Source organism: Pezoporus wallicus, unplaced genomic scaffold (assembly GCF_028554395.1).
Source record: "Pezoporus wallicus isolate ANWC-B61680 ecotype Strahan unplaced genomic scaffold, APGP_CSIRO_Pwel_v1 contig_360, whole genome shotgun sequence".
Classification (NCBI taxonomy): domain Eukaryota; kingdom Metazoa; phylum Chordata; class Aves; order Psittaciformes; family Psittacidae; genus Pezoporus; species Pezoporus wallicus.
In genome coordinates, this window is record NW_026640059.1 from 2,737,707 (window position 1) to 2,758,246 (window position 20,540).

A 20,540-nucleotide genomic window follows, 5' to 3' on the forward strand; every position below is an offset into this window, starting at 1 on the left:
CATTTAGTGTAAAAATATCAACATCTGCTCTGCGTAGCTGTTCTGAGTGCTACATTTATCAGCCAGTAAAGATCAAGAGCCTCCTGGGAGCTGGCTGGATCAAACTGTCATGATTTCAGCTCTGCTTTGCGTCAGACAGCAGAATTTAAAGTCAAAACACAGATAGTTTAGGGAGGAAGACAATGTGAAGCCCTGAGTCATACCCTGCTGAGGGTGAGGGGAACAGATTAATAGACAGCAAACATGAATGAAACTGAACAGCTCATTTTAGTCATGCGGCTGCTTCTGAAACCCAAAATAGGATTTATTTTTAGTTGTTGAGCATGAAAAGAGGGTTTTGTTTGCACCTTGCCAAGGAGAAGTTGAGAAAAAGAGTTTTAATTAACGTGAGGCAGGCTCCCCTTTCCTTGACACCCAGAGGAGCGCAGCAGTGGGAAGTGATCAGGGAAGTTTTGCTGCTCACAAGCAGCTTTAAGGATGTGCCACCCACAAGACTTTGCACAACCTGGCAACTTCTAGCATCATTCAGATACAGAAGATGCGGCCCGTGCTCCTGCCACAGCCGAATCCCCTTTGCCACAGCTGAGACAAAAAAAAACAAACCCTGATGATTGCTTATAACCAGGTCATATGTTTTGAGAAGCTGCACTGCTCCCCACTGCTGGCTCATGGGGGAAGGAAACAAAGCAACCATGGCTTGGCAGTTGGAGGACCTCCACAGGCTCACCTGAAAGCATTGGAGATTACTTAACCATAACCTCCAGAGCTGCCCTTTAGAGGCAAACCCATTTTGGCTCTGCTGAGTGAGTGCTGTCTGCCTGTAACAATCTCCTTCGCTGGTGTGAGGATCCTACCGAGGGGTATTTGGGTCAGCCACCGTTGACCTTCAGTGATGTTTCTTCATGAAAGAACACAAAGGTTTTACATGGGGGTGAAAAAAGGTGACACAGAAGTGATTTGTGCACACATTGATGTAATTTTTTGTTTTAAATAAACAGAAGTGGTTTCACAGCTGTGCACAGGATTAGTTGCATTATTTAGACCTCCACTAAATCATTTCAGCAAATCTGCTTTGCAGAAACTTCATGATCTTGGGGCTAACCCATTTGTATCCCTTACTTACATTAAGGACTCATTATTTTTCACATTAATCACTCATAAACATGAAAAAGCTCAGTGATTTTTGATCTCCCTTTGTCTGGCAGAAAACCTGGTGGTTTTTATCTGCTGCCTGGTCTTGCAACACAGGATAGGCTACAGAGTAGAAAAACTGCCACTCCAAAATTAACAAATTAACACTCCTGACTTCTTTGTTTGTTTGTTTGGCTTGTTTGGGTTTTTTTGTTGGGTTTTGCTGTTGTTGTTGTTGTTGTTTGGGCTTTTTTGTTTTAATTTTTTTTGAGAATCCAACCATTTTCAAAGCATGAACTATGTGCTTGCCTTACTTCACATGGGCAAATGACCTTCTATTCCCAAGTCATAATGGCAACTCCTGCTTCAGCATGCAAGAATTTATCTATGTATCTGATGAAGCTAGGAGGACAAGAAGCCATGGTCTGTTTCCTGGACTAAAACATCATCACAGTTTTCTCTTGCATTGTCTTTGACAGTGCCATTAGTTTCACCAGTGTCATTACAGCCTTTTTGTTGTCATAGGTTTGTCCTTGTTTGCTTAGTAAGTATATGCCCACATAGGTTCCAACCCTGTTGCTACAGTAATTTATATAGATCTGGGTCAAAACCAAATTTAGCATTTGGTCAGGAATGCAACAAAAGTAAAAAAAAGAGACTCAGTGCAAGGCACAGCACAGAGCCAATGTTACAGAATTTCTTCCTGGAGACAACTTCTCCCACAAAGAGGGCAAAGAGTTCAGTTTGGCAGCTCATATGCACAAGCAGAACCACTTCACGTCATGCCCTTTTTTAAAAAATACATAACCATTTTAAACTTAATTCAACACAGACATGAGTGATTTCATCAAAACGAGAGCACAAATTCATATAATCCCATGTGGTTATAGCTATTAACATTTGCCTCATCAGTATCAAAGCAGATTTTTAGGGCTGAACTGTACTAACTTTGAATTTCAGCATACACAGACAGGGAGAGTTGGCTGGCTCCAGCGGTAGCTTCACTGGTTTAGTGATTATAGGATCAGGGCAAGCCCACAACTTCAGTGAAAAAAGCAGAAGAGATACAGGGGTGATCTCTGCACCAGCTTTGCACCAGTCTCCTGCATGGCCAGCCTCGCTGCTTCAAGTATCTGGGCTGCAGTCAGGCATGCCCCATGGCTCATAGAGCAGGACCTCCAGCACAGTACATTTGTCAACTGGCAGAGCCACCCCCTGGACAGTGAGGACTTAATGCCATCACCCAGCTGTGCAGGAGGCATATTCCTAACAGCAAGAGACAGAGAAATCAAGCAGTGAAGTCTGGGAGCAGTGAGCTGCAGCCATGCCTAAATGCACGTGGACAAGACATCATGCTCCATCCAATACAGGATGGGGTGGGAGCCACAGGATGGGTACAGCTGGGGACATGGCACAACACGTCCATCCACTGAAAAGATTAAGAGCTCTCTTAACACCTCTCATTTCCTTATCACTCAATCCCTCTTGGGCTCAATCACTCAATCACTCTTGGGCTAGGAAAAAAGTGCTAGGCAGGCTGCTTCCTTCTCTAGCAAAAGTTAAAACATAACTGGTGACATTATTTCCCAATCAGGCTACAATCTACACCTAGTAACACCTCTATAAGCTGGGAAGAACACTTGTTTGAACCTCCAAACTGTTTTAGATAGCAGTCTTGCATCTCTCTCAGCTATCAGAGCCTTGACTAGCAAGTAAAATCCTTACAATCAAGGGAAAATGCTGTGATTTTCCCCTACAGTAAATACTTTTGTGTCTGATACACCTTACTGGTAAGCACCTGACAAGGGCTGTGTGCCCTTCCCAGCCATGAGGCTCCTGTTTGTCATGATGTTTTCCTCCAGACTTGTAGCTCTTAACTGTATTTTGAAGCAGTCCTGCTGCTGCACTGCTGCTGTGCTGCAAATCATCACCTCGGGTCCATCCCACCAGCAGCAGGTCTGTACACACGGGAAAATAGCACAGCCCAGGATCTGCTCACAATGCAAGCGGCATTCCCCAAGGAATCAATGGCCATCTTCCAAAAGAATGACAGGTATTCTGTCATCAATATCTACTGCATTTGATGTGATGCTGGATCCCATAGAAGTGTTCCAGTTCACCCAAAATAAATTGTTTGAAATACATGACAAAAGCAATTCATTGCAGCTGTTTAAAATCAGGTCACAAAGCACTGCAATGAATTACTGCCAGCCTTACCTAGAGCGTGGCTTGCATGTATGCTCCTGCATAGATGTGGGGTCAACAGGGAGTTGTTTGGCTGGTTATGGTTTTCCACTAGTGTATCTGAAATCTGATTCAAAAGACCAGATACTACATCTGGCACTGGAGATCTTGTCTGAGGAACTAAATGGATTACTTGTCCATGCAGAGAGGTTTTCACCATCTGTTGCAGATGTAATATTGATGAGGTACTCAATTTTACATGACTGTTTCATGATATTATTGTATGCAAAACAAACAATCAAAACCAAACACAACCCTGCTGTTTTAATGTTGCTTGCTTTTAATCAGGAAGTCATGACCATATATGTTTGCTGAACTGGTATCTTCTCAGCTTCTCCTGAGGTTCTGTTGTCTGTAGAAGCAGGGGTACATTTTGCTCCAGACAACATCACGCTGCTGCTTGGCGTCTCTCTCAGATGATGGCTGCAGAAGCTGTCCCAAATCAGTGGCTGTTTGTACGAGTCTGCATTGGCTGGGGCACAGAGCTCCTTTCCTCATTCCTCATCCTTCCTTCTGCAAGGATCTGGCAGTGGCTGGTAGGTACAGACTCGGTCCTGTGTGGCAGTCCTCCCTGAGCTCCTGCAGAAGGATTTCCTTTCTCACTGCTATGCTTTGTGAAGGATGTCAGTTCCCATCTTACTGTATTTTTTTATAGAACGGAGGTATTCTGTACAAAACAGGAAGAAATGGGAAGGAAGAACTGTAAGTTGTGAGGAGACACGGCAGAAACTGTTAAGCAAAAGAAACAGTCCAGTTGTGAGAGATGTGGCTGCAATATGTGAGCCAGCCCAGCCGAGATGTATGCTCCTCTGGAGATCATGGCCAGACTCTGAACTGGAAGGGCCAGATGGTGTGGGAGCTGACGCAGGAATATTGAGCAGGGTCTGTGCCAAGGAGGTGGAACCAAAGGGTAAATACGCTGCTGAACAGTGATACTAAATGTATGAAATGGGGCTTACAATATAAGAGAAATCTTAGGAAGAATAAGGTGAAGTAAGAAGCATAACAGAGCAAATCCCAGCACAACTAACCTGCAGGGAAGCAAAAATAAAGCAGAACCTGCTCCCAGAAGTAAATCCATACATATAGCTGCAGCTGTGGTCCCTGATTTTTACCCACCAACTGCATACATGAATTACAGCCATTTATTTGCTTTAGAAAAACAGTAAAACAATAGAATTCCAAGTATATGCTTCAGTTGTAATAAGATCAAATAAATTTGTAATATGCAGAAATTAAAAGCATACCTAAGTGCTTTGAGCAGCAGTGTTCGCTGAATGAGAGCCCTTATGCATGGTTTTTATTTACTTTTACAGTTCTTAGTTCTAAGTTTTTGTTGCTCTTTCCCACAGCTGCTCAGATAGCCAAGCATCTAATGGCAGTCAGCATCACTCAGAGAGTGTTAACTTGGAAACTAAAAAGAACTGCAGAGGCTTTTCTGTGCCAGGGGCATCAGACAAAACAAAACTAAACCTTTTTTTTTTAATCATTACAACCAAATCCAACCACTCCTTTTACCAAATAACAACACTTTAAGAGAAAAGATCCCAAGAAACTAACAATCAAACAATGATTTTCAGTCAAACAGATCACAAACTAAGGCTACAAATTTGATTGATATACTGACCATCAAAAGCAACATTTACAAAGATTCCCACAATCCACTGATAAATATGGTATTTTCCCTTGGTTATATCGCCTTTTATCTGAAGACTACTCTGACCTACAAAGTACCTGTTGAATTTATACTTTTTGTAGTGCTGATTTAAGTCCTATATTCATAAAGCCACATGAATTTTAATAATGCTGAGCAAGTCTTGCCTGACATATCAGCTGCATTAGCTCAAAAAAGATGGATCCTCAAATACCATAGAATATACCCACATGTGCATTAAATTATACACATCCCAAAGGGGTTGTTTTATCAGGATTTTTTCAGACGGAAATGCAATTCAGCTATGTTGTTTTCCAGGTCCCCGAATCCTTGGGCACTGCAGAGAAAATTTCTGAGGTGACCCTGTCTCTCAATGAGGTCTCAAAATACTTCTTGTGTTGCACATCACGCCTCTCCAAAACTTATTTTTGAGTGTCTTGTCAATGTAGAGCTGTCTTGGAAAGTAGTTGTCACTCCTACACATTGCTTTCTGCTTTATTTAGAGACTACCAACAACCCTTAAAAAATATGGAGCAGCTGTGATATAAAAACAGATCCAGCTCTAAAATAGCATCCTAGAAAGAATCAGGAGTCCCTGTTTTGCTTGGTTGTAGCAAGTCTATCCACTCTGTTGTACAGACCAGGTAGACGTGACTGTAATTAAGAACAAATGTAGCACTTACATGGGGAGAGAGAGTTTAAATTAACATTTCACAGATGACGGACGCTTCCTAACATATGTTTTGTCTGCAATATAATCCTCCATCATATTTTTGTACTATTCTCTACTGTGTCTAACAGACTGAAACCTTGGTTGGGACCAGCAAAATCTACTGTGAATTATTTATGTTCCAGTATTGCACATAGATGAAGCCATTATACTAGTCTGTGGCAACACACATCATCTTTTAGTCTCATTTTCTTCTGGTCTGATATGGTTCAGATTAAAGAATAAACCCTGTATATGTAAATAAGAATGTGTCCCACTGTTTCTTTCGCCCTGATTTGCAATACTTTACAACATCCTGCTACAACGTAAGTCTTCCTACAGGACCACTTGCAGAGAAGAAAGGAGAAGAGTAGCTTCCATCTCATTTTTCTTACCAACCTCCCCATGACCTTCCAGTAGACTTTTTGTGAGCAGTACAGGACATAAGTCAAAGTCTTGGTGGCCTAGCTGCTGATTAACAGTAACTCAGGGACCATCCTATTAATATTATGAGGACCAAAGTTCTGTAAGATATTTGCCACTATATTTTATCTTGAGACATTCTGAATAGCCACCTTCACAGAAAAATTATATCACAGGTACAAGGAACATCTCCTTGATTGATTGTTTGCTATTCTCTCCAGTGCAATTCTGAAACATTTTAAGGAGGTTTACTTATGACTCAGGAAAGGGAAAAATAAGTAAATAAGAAAAAAGATCAGAATCAAAGAACTCACAGTTGATGCAGCCAGCTGATATTCGTGACCTCCTGCACTATTTTAAAAACTAGATCAAAGGTGCACAAGACAAAGGCAGAAAGACAGTTAACTTGCAATACTGGAGAGTGAAGCAGAAGTTTCTAAAACTGAAGTGTTCACTTTTATACTGACATATTGGCAGCAGAGCATTAGTCAGCCAGCCAGAGAGTTTTCATCTAATATAGGCATATTAGCATGCAGTGCCTGACTACACTTTGATTTGAAGCAAAGCAAGGCAGGCTCATTCTCTCCAGCAAGTCAGACTGATGCATTCTCCCAAGAATCATGCCTTACAGAAAAATAATAATGAAATATTAATCACTTCCTATTTAGAGCTACAACTGTCACAAATGATGCAGCACTCTCATGTACTACCTCTTGCTGAAAAATCGCATAAGGAATACAGTGAATGCTGGCTGCTTCCCTGGCAGAGACAAAACTTGGGCTGTATGAGCATGGTGGCCTGGCCACGGCTGCCTGCAGGAGCAGGGACAGTGCCTGAACACCACAAGCATGGGTCAGCTCAACCTGCATGTGGTGGCACCAGCAAACCCACAGCAGCTCACCCATTAACCACTAGCATATTGCTTTGTCAATTCAACCCTGTCTTCCTGCATCAGTGTGGCCCATGCTTACAATCAAGAAAATGCTGTCAAAGAGTACTCACAAAGCTTTGTCTAAATACAAGCCTTACAGACTAGGCAGCACTCCCATTCCTTGCTGGCAATAAACAAACATCGTCAAGAATGGAGTAGAGAAGAGGAAAGCACAGCAAATATGTTTGCATGAGGGTTTATGCTTGGAGCATGCACACAGCCCTATTGAGAGATCATCTTGAAAGCTCCATGTGAGTCTGGAAGCTATTCATTTAGGAATCCGACTCAATGCCCCATGACTTGCAAGGGCTGTCATTCAGCTGAAATAGCAAATAATGAGAAATAATTTCTCCGAATAGCTGATAGACAAACCAGAGCATGAAACTTATTTGCATAAAACAATCATTGTCATTTCACACGCGCAAATCTCTGGCAGTCAAAACCTCACAGTAGATCATTCAGGGACTGAAGGAAAGAAATTAAATCAGATGGTTGCAAGAAATAACTCATCCACTTGTATCTGACACAGCACTGCCTCATTACTGGATATTGTCAATACTTCAAGCTGTGACCTACTGCCAGAATCGCAGGACATAAAAGCCGTGTGACATCTTAACATACACACTTTGCTATTACATGCTGCTGCAAATGGGCCAGGAAAATCAAATTGTTCATATGGGACAGAAGGCAAGAAACACTCCCAAACTAAAGGCAATGTTTATCAGACAGAATGAGGTGATCCAGATCACAAGAAGTGCACTGAAAGTCTGTAACTGGGACACTTTTGGTTTCAATGACTGCCTACTAATCAGATAACTTTCAGTCATATTTTTCTGGACTTCCTTTGATCTTTGCCAATAAACATCTTTTATCTCTTTGTCAATAAGCATCTTTTATATCTTTGTCAATAAATGTCTTTTATCTGCGAACAGAGCCCCTTCTCACAATACAACATTTGTTGTATATGTACTTTCCTGGAACTATGTAATTCCATAGCGTCTTCTCCCTCTTGATACTACAGAAATTATTTTTTAGATGAACAAAAACATTCAATTGTTATCTCTGTTACCATCACCTGGAACTTTGAATCAGAGGAGGAAGCCTTTTCACTAGAGCTGGCTTTAATGAAAAGGTACCTAACTTTCAGTTTGAGTAATGGTTGTAAAACAAAACCATGAACAATGCAATTCAGCCATTGCATTGCAATACCACCCAAGTTGATTGGGCTGGAAAACCTTTGAATTCAGCTAGGACAACTAGCAGTTGCTGTCTAACGTTTGAATGAAAAGCATAGAGTTGCTCCCCATCAGCACACACCCACGTCCCAGCCAAGGGATTCAGACTGGATGGAGTCTTTGAAGGAACTAAGCAGTGATTGTAGCCTTTCTGCCTGTACATAGCATCTGTGAGTGTAAGGTCCAACAGTCTTGAATACCTATAACCATCGTTCCCCAGTTGTCTCCATCTATGTGGAAAGGAACACTGGGAAGAGTTACTTTTGCTAGGTCTCTGCTAACACTTGACAGTCTACAAGAGGAAGAACCTAGACAGAAAGCAGGCTCTCCTTTCTAACTACAGCAATTTGTTTACCCAATCACTAAAAATGAAACAAATGATGAAGTTTTCCACACACAATGACCATTTCTGCTGTTTCCAAAGTGAGATGACAGCAGGGCTCCAGGTTCTTCTCCTGTTTTTGCTGTCTGTGGGAGTGCAGCAGCAGTTTGCCATGTTACCACGCTCGCTGCAGAGGTTGCATGGGCACCCAGAGATATCTCTAAGTGGGTGTAAAAGAGGGCCCTCTGTCACTATTGCACTGTATCCGGAGGCACATCCACACAGAGTCATTGGGCTTCTCTTTCCAGAATTTGTTGCATTTTCATTGGCATGGGGCCTGGTCCTTGTGAGAGAGAGCCATGCTTTCAGCATAAGGGATGTTTACCACACAGGTCCAAATAGCAAGTCTGAGAGCATGTGGGTTAGTTTGGCTATCTGGGTTAGCAGGACAACCAAGAGCATATCTTCCCTGATCTGTCCTGGATTTCCTTCAGGGACTTCAGCATCTCACTTAGCCTCTCAATTCCCACTTTCTCTCTGCAGAACAGAGAAGTTTCCCTGCCCATCACAGCAGTAAGCATCCAAGACTGAGAGGCCTCTTTAGTATGAAAAATGTCATAAAAGTTTCAATAGGCTTTGAGGTTGGTAGAAAACTCATAGGATAGAAAACTGCGCAAAATAAACCATGAAAAATGTGACAGGTACCCTGTACAGTGCTTGAAAACAGTTTCCTATGGTTTTGTACAGAAGTTAGCTGCAAAAATTTCTGTGTTCTATAGCATTGTGGCATTAAAGTTCATTCTACCTCTGAAGCACAATGAATTTAAAGCAATATAAAATATGGCAATTCACAGTCTAACTGAAGAACTTCTGATCATCTCTCACAGGACTTAAGCGATGTCATTAAACTCAAATGGTGAGAACAAAATGGCCAGGTTCAGCTATTCAGAGCATTGGATCTTCTTCTCCTGATGTGCCATGCAGTTAAAGGCATCAACACTGTAACGAATATTAAGAAATCTGTCACTAGCTGTCATCCAGCTGGAAAGAAAAAACTCCCCAGGGCTCTCTGTTGACAGCACTGGAAGAAGCAGCTTCCCCTGGAATCATGTATTAATTAATCCTGGTGAACACTTCAGCGTGCGGACCTTAAATTTCAGATGCAGTCGACAGGCTACTTTATGCACTAATTAAGGGATGTTAAAATGAGACCAGCCACTCCTTATCGCCTGTCCCACAGTTTGTGTTTGCAGCTGTGTTCAAGCACAGCCAGGGGTGGCTAAATATTAACCTACAACAAGTAAAAAAGAAAACAAACCAATAATCTCTAGATTAGTTGTCTTTTATTTCCCCATTCGAGTGACTGGGATCTCATGTGCCATGTTTTTATTCACAGCTCACACAGCTAAAGCATCCCTGGACCCAGTGAATACCTGCACTTCCAGATTTTCCCCCTAAATAAACGAATTCATGGGAAATGCAGAACTTGATCCCTGTGGGCAGGTATAGTTGTGTATCTGCCAAGCAGCAGAACCAGCCTGGTGCTAACGCAGCTCTGTGGATGCTGGATCACATCTGACTTAGGTCCGCACCACCTGAGCACAGAGACAGGTCGGGGCAGGTCCCATCATGCTCTCAGGTGCTAATATTCCCCTCACTCATCATCAGGGTACATGAACTTTCTCTCCTTCATGGTGCTCCTTCCCTGGTGCAGCAGGGAAGGGAGGGAGGGGACAGGACAGTACTTTATATATAGCTGTGGCTTCACAGAGGGTCTAAGCCCATGTCCCTGGTGTGCTCCCACAGGATGACTGCGGGGGCCCATAACTGATCCCAATCTGCCCTAGCCCACAGAAGCATCTTAAGCTGTGAACCACCCTTCACGCTGAAACCCACATACCCCTCAGGATGCACCTTGTGCTGTTACATTTCAGCATCAAAATAAATTGCAACCTTTCCAACATGCAGATTCTCCTACTGAGATAAAACCACACAGCTCCTCAGAATCACAAGGCCTTCAGTACACACAAAGTCTGAACCAGAAAGGTACAAAAAATCCCAAGCATTTCCCTGATGGCAACCACATTCATCCACACATATTACTTTGCTATGGCCCACAAAAATCCTGGCTTAAGTTTGTTTCTCTTTAAAGTGTATTTTCACATTCCAGCATCTTAACTCTGTGAAAATTCCCCCTAGAAACACACATAAGAGAACACAGGAATTTAGACTCTAGCCAAGGCAGAGCCCATGGTGTGAACACGTGCTGCCTCCCGGTGTGTGCGCGTCCATCAGTGGGCAGCAATGGCAGTAATCTGATTTCCAACCTCAGAGAGTGGGCAAGGAGAAAGGAGTGGAGGTTACACATTGCCCTCTATTACCGTGGCTCAGCAGAGAGCTTGGGGCATTGCTGCTTCAGCCCTGACCATCCTTAGCCCCAAGAGCAGCACTGAACGTCTTGTTCCTCCTCTGGAGCACAGAGTGGACTGCTGGACAGTTTTGTACGTGAACACTTATGTTAGGGTTTCCTAGGCTGGTCTCTGCCCAGAAATGAAACTGGAAGCACAGGCACAGGTTTACTTACTCATAAGCAACCATCACAACTTGCATAATTAATGCATGCCAGGAGAGGTACAAAGCTGGGCAAATAATACACACTGTCCCCATTGCGTGACATGCCAACTAGCACAGCACAAGATAAATGGGTATTTCCTCTGATAGGTGCCAACAGAAATCATATATCAGAAAGCTCAAATTCATCCATTCTAGTCAAATGCCAAAACAGCCCTGTTTGTAAGCTCCATCTCCTTACTGACAGCAGTGAAAGAAAACAGCTCAGATATCGACGGCACAAGTTTCTTTTCTTTTGCGGCTGGTGGGTTAAGAAAGCATGTTCAAAACAGCAGTAAATAATCTGCCTAACAATGCAGAAGTATCTGCCTTGCTTTGTGCCTCTGTTACAGTATTACTCTCCCTTGAGATCTCTCAGTGACATGAAGACTCATATGAAAAGCAGTAGTGCAAAACACCACGTGGCAAACAGCTTATTTATTCCAGGGGCTGCTGTCTGGAGCCAAAAGTCTTAAATGCATCAGGAGAAAACATCTGGGAAACAAGATCTCCAACAGTTTCTGTATTTGCCTAATAGGAGCACACATAGTGTTACTGAGTAAGGACAAACAAATGCAGAGACTGCATTCGGGTATGTTGTAGGAAAGGTTGTGGTCACGACGAGTTGTTATCTGGATTAATTTTAATGCCTTGCAAGTCTCTGCTAAGGTCATGGAATTAACCCACTTGCAAACAAGAGAACACCATCTCAACACTACCAAATACAAAATATTTCTAGCTGAGATAGTTTTCTCAGTTGGTGACAGCAGAGATACAGCGATGCTTGGGATGCTGCTGCACACAGTCATGTGTAGGCAGCAGCTGTTCTCTGCAGTCAACAGTCCCAGCCTCCTCTCAAGCTACCACAATTGAGGACCAATAGTTACAGAAACTAATTGCTGCTGCTGGAACACTGTGAGGGGGAGAGGTGAAACCCATTGTGTTTCTTGCTCCAGGGGAATTCTTGCCTTTATTACCAGCTAATTTCACAAAGAGAGGCTACTGCAATTTAAAATCCTCTATCTATGCCTTAACCTCTGTTCCCATGTAAGGCTTTTTCCATGGCTGCAATTGAAAATGTCTGCTCTGTCACTGTTGTTAAGCAGCACACTAGAAAGCCATCCTTGCGGAAACATGCTGCACAAGATACCACTAAAACCAGGGGCTGGGCTCATCTCCCCCAGCACTCGCTGTAGGCTGGAGTGCAATGGTCTTTTCAGGGTGCTTTCAACAGATGGCAAAACAGGGCGGTTGAGCCCACCCAAGGGTATGTTTAAAGGAGATGAAATGAATGACCCATCAGAATTGCTCCTCTTGCTCTGACTGTAGTGAGGTAAACAGCATCCAGAATGATCACATTTGGAAATCATCTCAACCCAGGTGCTGGAACGTACTAGTAACACTGTATGGAAGATTTCTGCACCACAGTATCTGCAAAAGGGCGACACCAGGTAAACGCAAACACACCCACCACACCCCACATTCCTGCTCATTAACTCTTGATGAATTTCAGGCACCTTTCAAAGAAGAAGATTTAAATTTTGCAGCCCATCAACCTCAGAAATTAATTCTATTTTTAATTAAAAGGAGCATTTTTAGACTGAAATGGCCTTTAAAATTTCCCTCTTGGGACTGGCAAGACATGAGAGGTGAGGAACTTCCCTATCTACCATTGCTATCGAACTCTGCTCTAAGGCACACTGTGCAAGAGCAGTGTCAATACATGGGCACAATCTTCAAACCTAGTAGAAGTTTTAGAAATACTTGAGTTCATATGAAGAAGTATCAGCAGCAGCATGAACCACCATCACCCCAAATTATTTTTAACCAGTTCTTACCCCATCTTTACTGAAATTGCATGATCCTTCCTTTCCAAGAATTGCATGTCATGTTATGGAAGAATGACTTCTGATTAAGAGATCTCCTTCAGTAACTAATGATAAGATTAAGATGGTCCTTCATTTAACATTAATGATTAATAAATCAATACATTTAGTAGCTAAAGATATTAGAGTAGTTTCTTCATATTCAATTATTGTCCACAAAGATGCCTCAGGAGGGCGGTGCTGGGAAAGGGTTAATGATCTTTCACAAGTTGCTAAGCAACAGGATTCGGCTCTTAGGCATGTTTTACCAGCCAAAGCTGTGGCAATGATACAACTTTTCTGCCTCTGAAAACTAGCTTTCTGAAAACTTCAAGAACAGCAAGCCCCTAGGCTGCTCACAGACTTACATTTAGCTTCTGATAGCTATTGGTTTCCAAATTGCTTTGGTACGTTTAATTTTCTGTTCCAAAACATACAAAGTATTTTAATATGAATTAAATGATGGAAAAGAGGACTAACTAAAATGCAGCTATAAAACTAAAACTGAGCAAAGAAACCCTAATATTAAGCGATATTAAATGCCCACTAATAAGTCCCTTCATGAGGTGTTTGAAATATGACAGAAAGCAAACTCAAAAGACTGCAGAAATTCATAAGCCAGGTTCAGAGTTCAGGGATGGTCCTTTTCCCCCCCCAGAGAGGAAGGAGAGCTGCAAGAAGGGTACAGACAACTCCAGAAGGCTGCACTGGAGATACAACCCAAACCACACCAAGACTGCATCACTCATTAGGGTTGGTAACTCACAAATCAATCTCAGTTATTTCTGGTCATCATATCTCATAAACATCTTAATGAGGAGAGAAGGATGCATCCTATAATGAGCAAAGCCAAACAACAGGGATTAAAATATCCATGAGCTCTGGGGGAACACATTTCCAAGCTTTCACAGTTAATTTTCAGCGACTTGCTTCTGCAAAGACTTTGGGAACATTTAAACTTGCATTTGATTATCAAGATTGTTTTGGACAGAGCACACGTAAATTAAGCATACACATCAATCCTTGCTCAGCTTCAGTCATTTAGTCTCAGCCAATTTTTATGAAACAACACATAATCATTGTGTTGCCAGCAATTTTGAGCAAAAACTACTAATCAGATCTTATGGAGCCGGTTTTTGTTTTGTTTCCCCTAATTTTTTAGCTGTCTCACATAATGGGTCTACTTATAGTAATAGTCTGGTTTGCATGTTCATTGCAGGGGGATGTATAAACTTACTTGGGTAAATGAAGGTCTCAGCCCAAGCTCCTGGTTGCCGCCACTGTAGTAGTGCAGTGGGTTAGGCACAAGCCCAGGAGTACAGGACCAGGAAGGAGCTCTACAGCTTAACAATGGCTCCAGCCTCCTTTTGGTCACTTTGAATGTCCACCAGAACTTAACAAAATGAAAACTAAAACCAAGTATTCTGGACTAACAGTTGGGTTGGTGAAAGCTGCCAAGTATAAGGAAGGGGTCAACAGCTCTCATGCTAGGATGGCTTTTACTTGGGAGCAGAGAGGACACCTACATAAAGCAGGTCTATGAATAATGAGTTTGCCTTCTGGCAGGTTACTCCAAGAAGGTTGGGAGATCTCCTTTGGAACTACTGGAGCTAAGTACAAGGTCAGCATGAAGGAATATTACATATTAAGTCACTACATAATTATTACCTTAGGTAAGCAAATCACAAGAAAAAGGATGAAAACTTATGAATTTGGGGGGTTGGCCAGCCCAAATAAAATAAAAAATAAATGAGCTTCCTTTCAGTCTGAGAATGCTTATGCTAGTATTTGTTCCCTGGGATTTGTAAAGAGATTTAATACGTGAACAATTTTTATCAGAATACTGGGACTTACTGCGTTATATTAGTTTCCATCTCAGAAGAGAAAAACCTAAATTTATTAAAACAGGATGACTTTAATATTGATAAAGGTTAAAAAAAAAACAACAAAGCCCAAAACCACACCCCCTCCAAAAAAAAACAAACAAAAATGATACAAACCCAGAACCAAACCAAACATCAAAAAATCTTTGAGTAAAAAAAAAAAAAAAAAAAAAATCCTTCAATACAAGTGTTTGTTTTAGAAGATTCTGTTTTGTAATGAACTGGGTTTGCTTGTAAAAGACCTTGGATCCCATACCATGTGTGGATTGATTTATGTGAGGAGAAGTTGAGCAGGCTCAATCCGAAAACCACATCAGTTTCTGGTCTCACGGCTGGACAGAGAGACTTGTGGGGTGCAGTCAACATAAGCACTAAGAAATCTGACAGACAAGACAATCTTGTAGGGAGCTGGCAGCACTTCTGGAAGCAGAATCAGCAGCTAAAAAGGAAGAATGCAAAGATGTAGTCAGAAGGAAACCTGGGCAGGGAAGCTGACAGGCTGCCAAGCAGGCAGGGTGGAGGCATTCCAGGTGGCTGATAGCCTTCTGCACAGATGCACAAGCACAAACGCATGGAAACTACAGCTAAGCACAGTGGAGATACCCAGGTCAAGGACCTTGCTTGACTGTACACTTGAACTTGGTACTTGACTTAGAAGACTGGCAGTATTTAAGATCCAGACCCGAGTTCTGCTCTGGAAGCAAGCCCAAGCGACAAAACAGAATTACAGCCCTAGCTCATTTGTGAACCCCTGTGAAATCCTTGTATTTGCAGTTCAGTCCTTTTCTAGTGATGACCTACTGGTCAAAGAACACCTGTAAGATTTTCAGCCAGGCTTTCAAATGCACTTGGTATGTCTGTATTTCAAAGTAGTTTGTGGTGTTTTGGAGGCAGCAACAAACTCTCATGCCTTCAAGTGCCTCCTTCCACATCTAAAGGTGGATAAAACATCAAGTGCCCAGGAATCCATTCAGACTCTTTCAAAGAGTTTTAGCAATAGGAATGGACAGTGAGTGACTCAGTGGCTGAGGAGAGGAAATGAGTCACGAAGCAGCATCTCTGTTAGTGAGCTGGATTGCCCTACAGTGAGCCAGGGCCTCTGAACGCCAAAGTGATTGGATTATATTTCTGCTGTATTTTCTGAAAGGAGGCAATAAGTTAAAGCTGGAATGGGGAGCTCTGCCTGCCACCCTTGGAAAGGGAGGGCTCCCACATGCTGCCAGGACTACTCTTTAGCACAGGGGTAAATAGCTTGAATCAGCCACCCAATTTCTTGGAACTACAGAAAACAGAGCTGGAATGAGCCTCTATCCCCTGCACAGTGTTATTTTAAATGATTAATTAATATAATCTAAATTATTTCTTTGGGACTTGGAAAAGTATGCAAAGCTGACAACAGCATGAATTTACTCAGAACAGTAACTTAGTCTTTCTGTGTCCAGTTAACCTACCTGGATACTTTCTAGCCTCATTACCTATGCTTCACAGTTAACCCTGTGTTTTAGCATCCAGCTCAGATGTGGCTTAGCTCATGTTTCCACAGAACCCAACAAAACCTCGCTCCACTGGGGGAGATGGCTCAGAATACATCAAGGTCTTCCTGTGTTGTTGCTTCCGGTCAACTTTCACTGAAAACCTTCCCCAGGAGGGACTGCAATAACCTGTTACCTGCCAGCTTAGCTTAGTTTAAAGGATGAACTCTTATACATAAAGAAAACTGGTAACTTAAAGTGATTTTTTGTTTTTAAAATTTGCTCATTTTTCAGAGTTCTAAATTCTCCTAACCTTGTAATTTGCTACTATACTTATAAATCCACATATAGCTGCATTTGATATTTGAGTATAGTCAGGCTCCATTTAGCCAGGGAAATGCCACTACATGGAAGGAAGCCATCTGTTCTGAAACAATCAGGTTGACCTTGTTTTCCCGTAGGCTGGGATCTAAGAGAAAGGCATATCTTTGTCTCTCTGAGGAGACAAAGTGCCATGCTCTCGAAATGCGGAGCAGCTTCACAGGGACATTCAGAATCTCTGCTGCAATGCACAGAAGGATGATGCTCATGACAGGAAGATCAGGCTGCCAGGGAAGCGGGTGCAACAGGTATTTTATCTTTATAAGCATCGTTTCAAGCCGTGACTCATTCTGAGGATGCCTGCTACTCAGGTCTGAGAAGCAGGCAGTAGTGAGTAACCGCACCAAAGTCAGAACTGCTTCTGCCTTTGGTACCATACATGTGAGAACAGCTTGTAGATGATGCATTGGAGTCATCTGATGCGTTAGCTTACACTGGACATAGAGCCCTTTGTAAATTGCATGGTGCCAGATCAAGGATGGAAGCTGGAAGAGAAACTTATTCCTGACCTTAGAAGAAAACAGGCATGGGAGAACAGGCATCTCTTTAAAACTTTAAGCTTTATAAGTTTAAATTTGGAAACTGTTATTTTTCTTATAGAAGAATCAAAGAGCAGAAACATCACAATTCAGTATGTGAGTGCTCTGTCAATAATTAATAATGACACATTTAAAGTAATAGGCTACAGCATTACACAAATGCCCTGATGCTTATGCCACATAAGATACGGACTGCAGCCCTCGAGACCCAGCAGGTTTGAGAAGTCTGCATGAGCTCTCCTGAGCACAAATCGAGAGGTCAGAAGTGAGGGAAGAAATCTGATTATTTGACCAGCAGCCAGTTGTGCTTTTCCTACTCCACAACTCTGTGATCGCTAATGAACACCAAGGCAGGCAAGCAGACAGGCTTCTGCTATGATGAGAGAGCCTGTGGGAGGGATACACACCCTTCAGTGTCACAGAGCTTATACTTCCCCTGCAACACTGACCTGAGGTCACAATTTATATCTGCACCCACTGGACAGTTTCCTTTTACTGTTGACCTGGGCTGGTGAACGCTTCCAGAGCCCATCATTCAATTGCAGATGGGTTTGGTCCCTTGTGTTAATCTTTCTCTAATTATTATTTTTCCAGACAAACTCACATTTTTTTGCTGCGTACAGAGAGCAAGAGATTTAATGGCTGGCTGAATTAGTTATTTCAGAAAACAACAAAACCAACAAAACAAACCGTGCTGGCTTTGCAATTAGGAGAAAAAATGTGGCTGGAGAATAGGGAAAACTTGTTTTGAAATCTGCCAGCCCTTCCCACTGAGAATGCCTCCAGCTGCAGGAACATCAGGGCAAAGGCCATCAGCTGTCTTCATCCACATAGTGAGGACTCCAGGAGAGGGAGATCAGAGGTTCCCAGGTGATCAGGATTACATCCAGTCTTAGGCTTTGGTGTCCCAGAAGATTTCTTGTTGTCGATTGCTTCTCAGTCTTTTTTAATACACCTCATGTGGCCAATTTCTCTGGGTGGCTTTTAATAACCTCTTCAGGTTTTATTGCTTTCTTGCATTCACATCTTTCTGGAAATCCTTTTCTTTTTAATATGTTTGCCCGCACAACATGTCTGATTTCTCAGGGAACAATAACTCTTCAGTAGGATCCTTTTTAATGAGCAACTGAAAAAAAAACATCTTTTGTAGAGTCAACATTTGACATGAGGCCTCAGAAACAGTGTTTTTTTTTAAATGCTTTCCTCCTTTTGATTTGGCTCATACATTGTAAGCTCCTGCTTGATTTCCTCCATTTTTCATATTTCTCAACTTTTCAATAGCAACGTAGCTCTGAAAGGTGACTTTTACTATTGCATGCTATACAAAATATACTCCATCTGCAAACACAGTTTGCTTTCCTGATACTTTTTCTACTGCTAGTATAAACAACCACCCTAAACTGGTATTCGAACTGGGCTCTATCCATGTCCCACACGCAGTGGCTCATGACACTGAATCTTATAATATCTGGAGTAATTAGTAAAACTAGGTAAACCTATAATGTTGTCAATTTATGTGAATCACAGATTTCAATATACAAGTTTCTCCAAGCCTTAAAATTAATAGGAATTGGTTTTGAACATAGGAATCTCCAAGGCTCAGAAGGCAGAAGTTAAAAAAGAACTCCAGTAAGGATGTACCAAAGGACCAAAGTTACAAACCAGGCATCCTTGGGCATCCTTTTTCTCAGGCTGTGATTCGGCAGGGAAGACAGACACTTGGTTCATGATCTCTGATTGATTGGGAAAGGGTATATGCAGAACCTCCCATTGTCATCATCTGTAAATTGAGCTCTTCTGATCATACCTTTCATGGGTTTGCAAAGAGAACACTATTCACTACAGCATGGCAATGATCTGAAAAACTGAATATAACCCATTCACTGACAATTTCTTCAGTGCTTCTGCTCTAAATTCAAATTCTAAGATCAACTTTTTCCCTCCCATGTCCCCTGATAGATACGAGGTCACCCTGGTGAAAAGGGCACAGCATTACTGGTTTTCCCATACTGTTCTCATGCTTCAGTCCTGATTTGTTTCCATCTCCATGGCTGGTCTCCTGTGATGTGCGATGACCCAGGTTCACCCATCATCTCTCATTTACTTACAGCACAGAAACCTTAAAAACCCCAAACTCACCACACTGACACATCAGCTATCCCAGCACCCGCAACTTACTTAGGTTCATCTCTGGTCCTCTTGAGAAAGAGGCAGTCCAGCCATCCCTGAACTCCTCAGCAGGGACCACCTGCTTTCTCCACCAAAGCCAGTTCTGCAGAGAAGCCTTTCTAGCATTCCTTTGGCCTACATTTAATTCTGCTGCTCATCAGAAGAGCTACAGCTCAGCTGCTTAGTTAGCCCACCTCTCTCCCCATCCTTCTGGTTCTTGTTTCCCAGCTCAGAACAGTCAGCCAACATGTTGCTGGCATCACAAATTTCAACCCATTCCAGTGAAACCGCTGCTCCCCCCGTAAGATTTCACATATCTTCTCTGCTGGTCCTTTGCTGCCTCCCCTAAACATCTAAATAGCCAGCCCCCTCTCCTGCCCCACCAGGAACCATGTACTTGCTCAGGGAGCAAGGCCAACTCTTCTGAAAGGGTCCAGACTGGGTGCAGACTGAGAAATGGGCTCTGGAAGTTGTCTCATTACAGAAATGGCAAATCATCAACTATTGCATTTCTAGGACAACTCTTCCTTCCACAGTGATACTATCTGGTTTCATCTACTAATATTTATTTCCATTTATCAAGAATAGCACAGCCCACTGAATAAGTGAGTTTTACTGTGGTAAGAAGCTTTAGAATTTGGGGCTAATGTGCGTATGGAGAAGTTGACACAATCAGTTAAGCTCTTCTACTAATCAGTTAAAGAAGACAAATATGCAGTAAATTAGCCACTAGTGCTAAAGGATGAAAAAAATATTCCATTCTCAACAAATTATTTAAAAGTTTACTCTTTCAGTGTCTGCAACTAATTGGGTTCTGCCCACACATCAGTGGGGTATCATAAATCCATTAAAACAATGCCCAAAGACAGAAAGATTCTTCAGATTCAAATGTTTTCATAATGTGTTTTTTTTCCTCATTATTCCTCTGTCAGCCAGAATAACAACTTCCTACTCACATGGTATAGGTAATTA

At 42.2% G+C, this 20,540-nt stretch overlaps 1 long non-coding RNA gene across 1 annotated transcript; it reads right to left on the reverse strand.

Moving 5' to 3' along the window:
* Positions 1 to 18,017: 18,017 nt before the first annotated feature.
* LOC130603440 (uncharacterized) lies at positions 18,018 to 19,896 on the reverse strand. Its single transcript, XR_008973170.1, has 3 exons — positions 19,578 to 19,896; positions 19,062 to 19,179; positions 18,018 to 18,737 (listed from the first exon to the last, which is right to left on the reverse strand). It is a non-coding gene; the product is annotated as an uncharacterized LOC130603440 (long non-coding RNA).
* Positions 19,897 to 20,540: the final 644 nt, after the last annotated feature.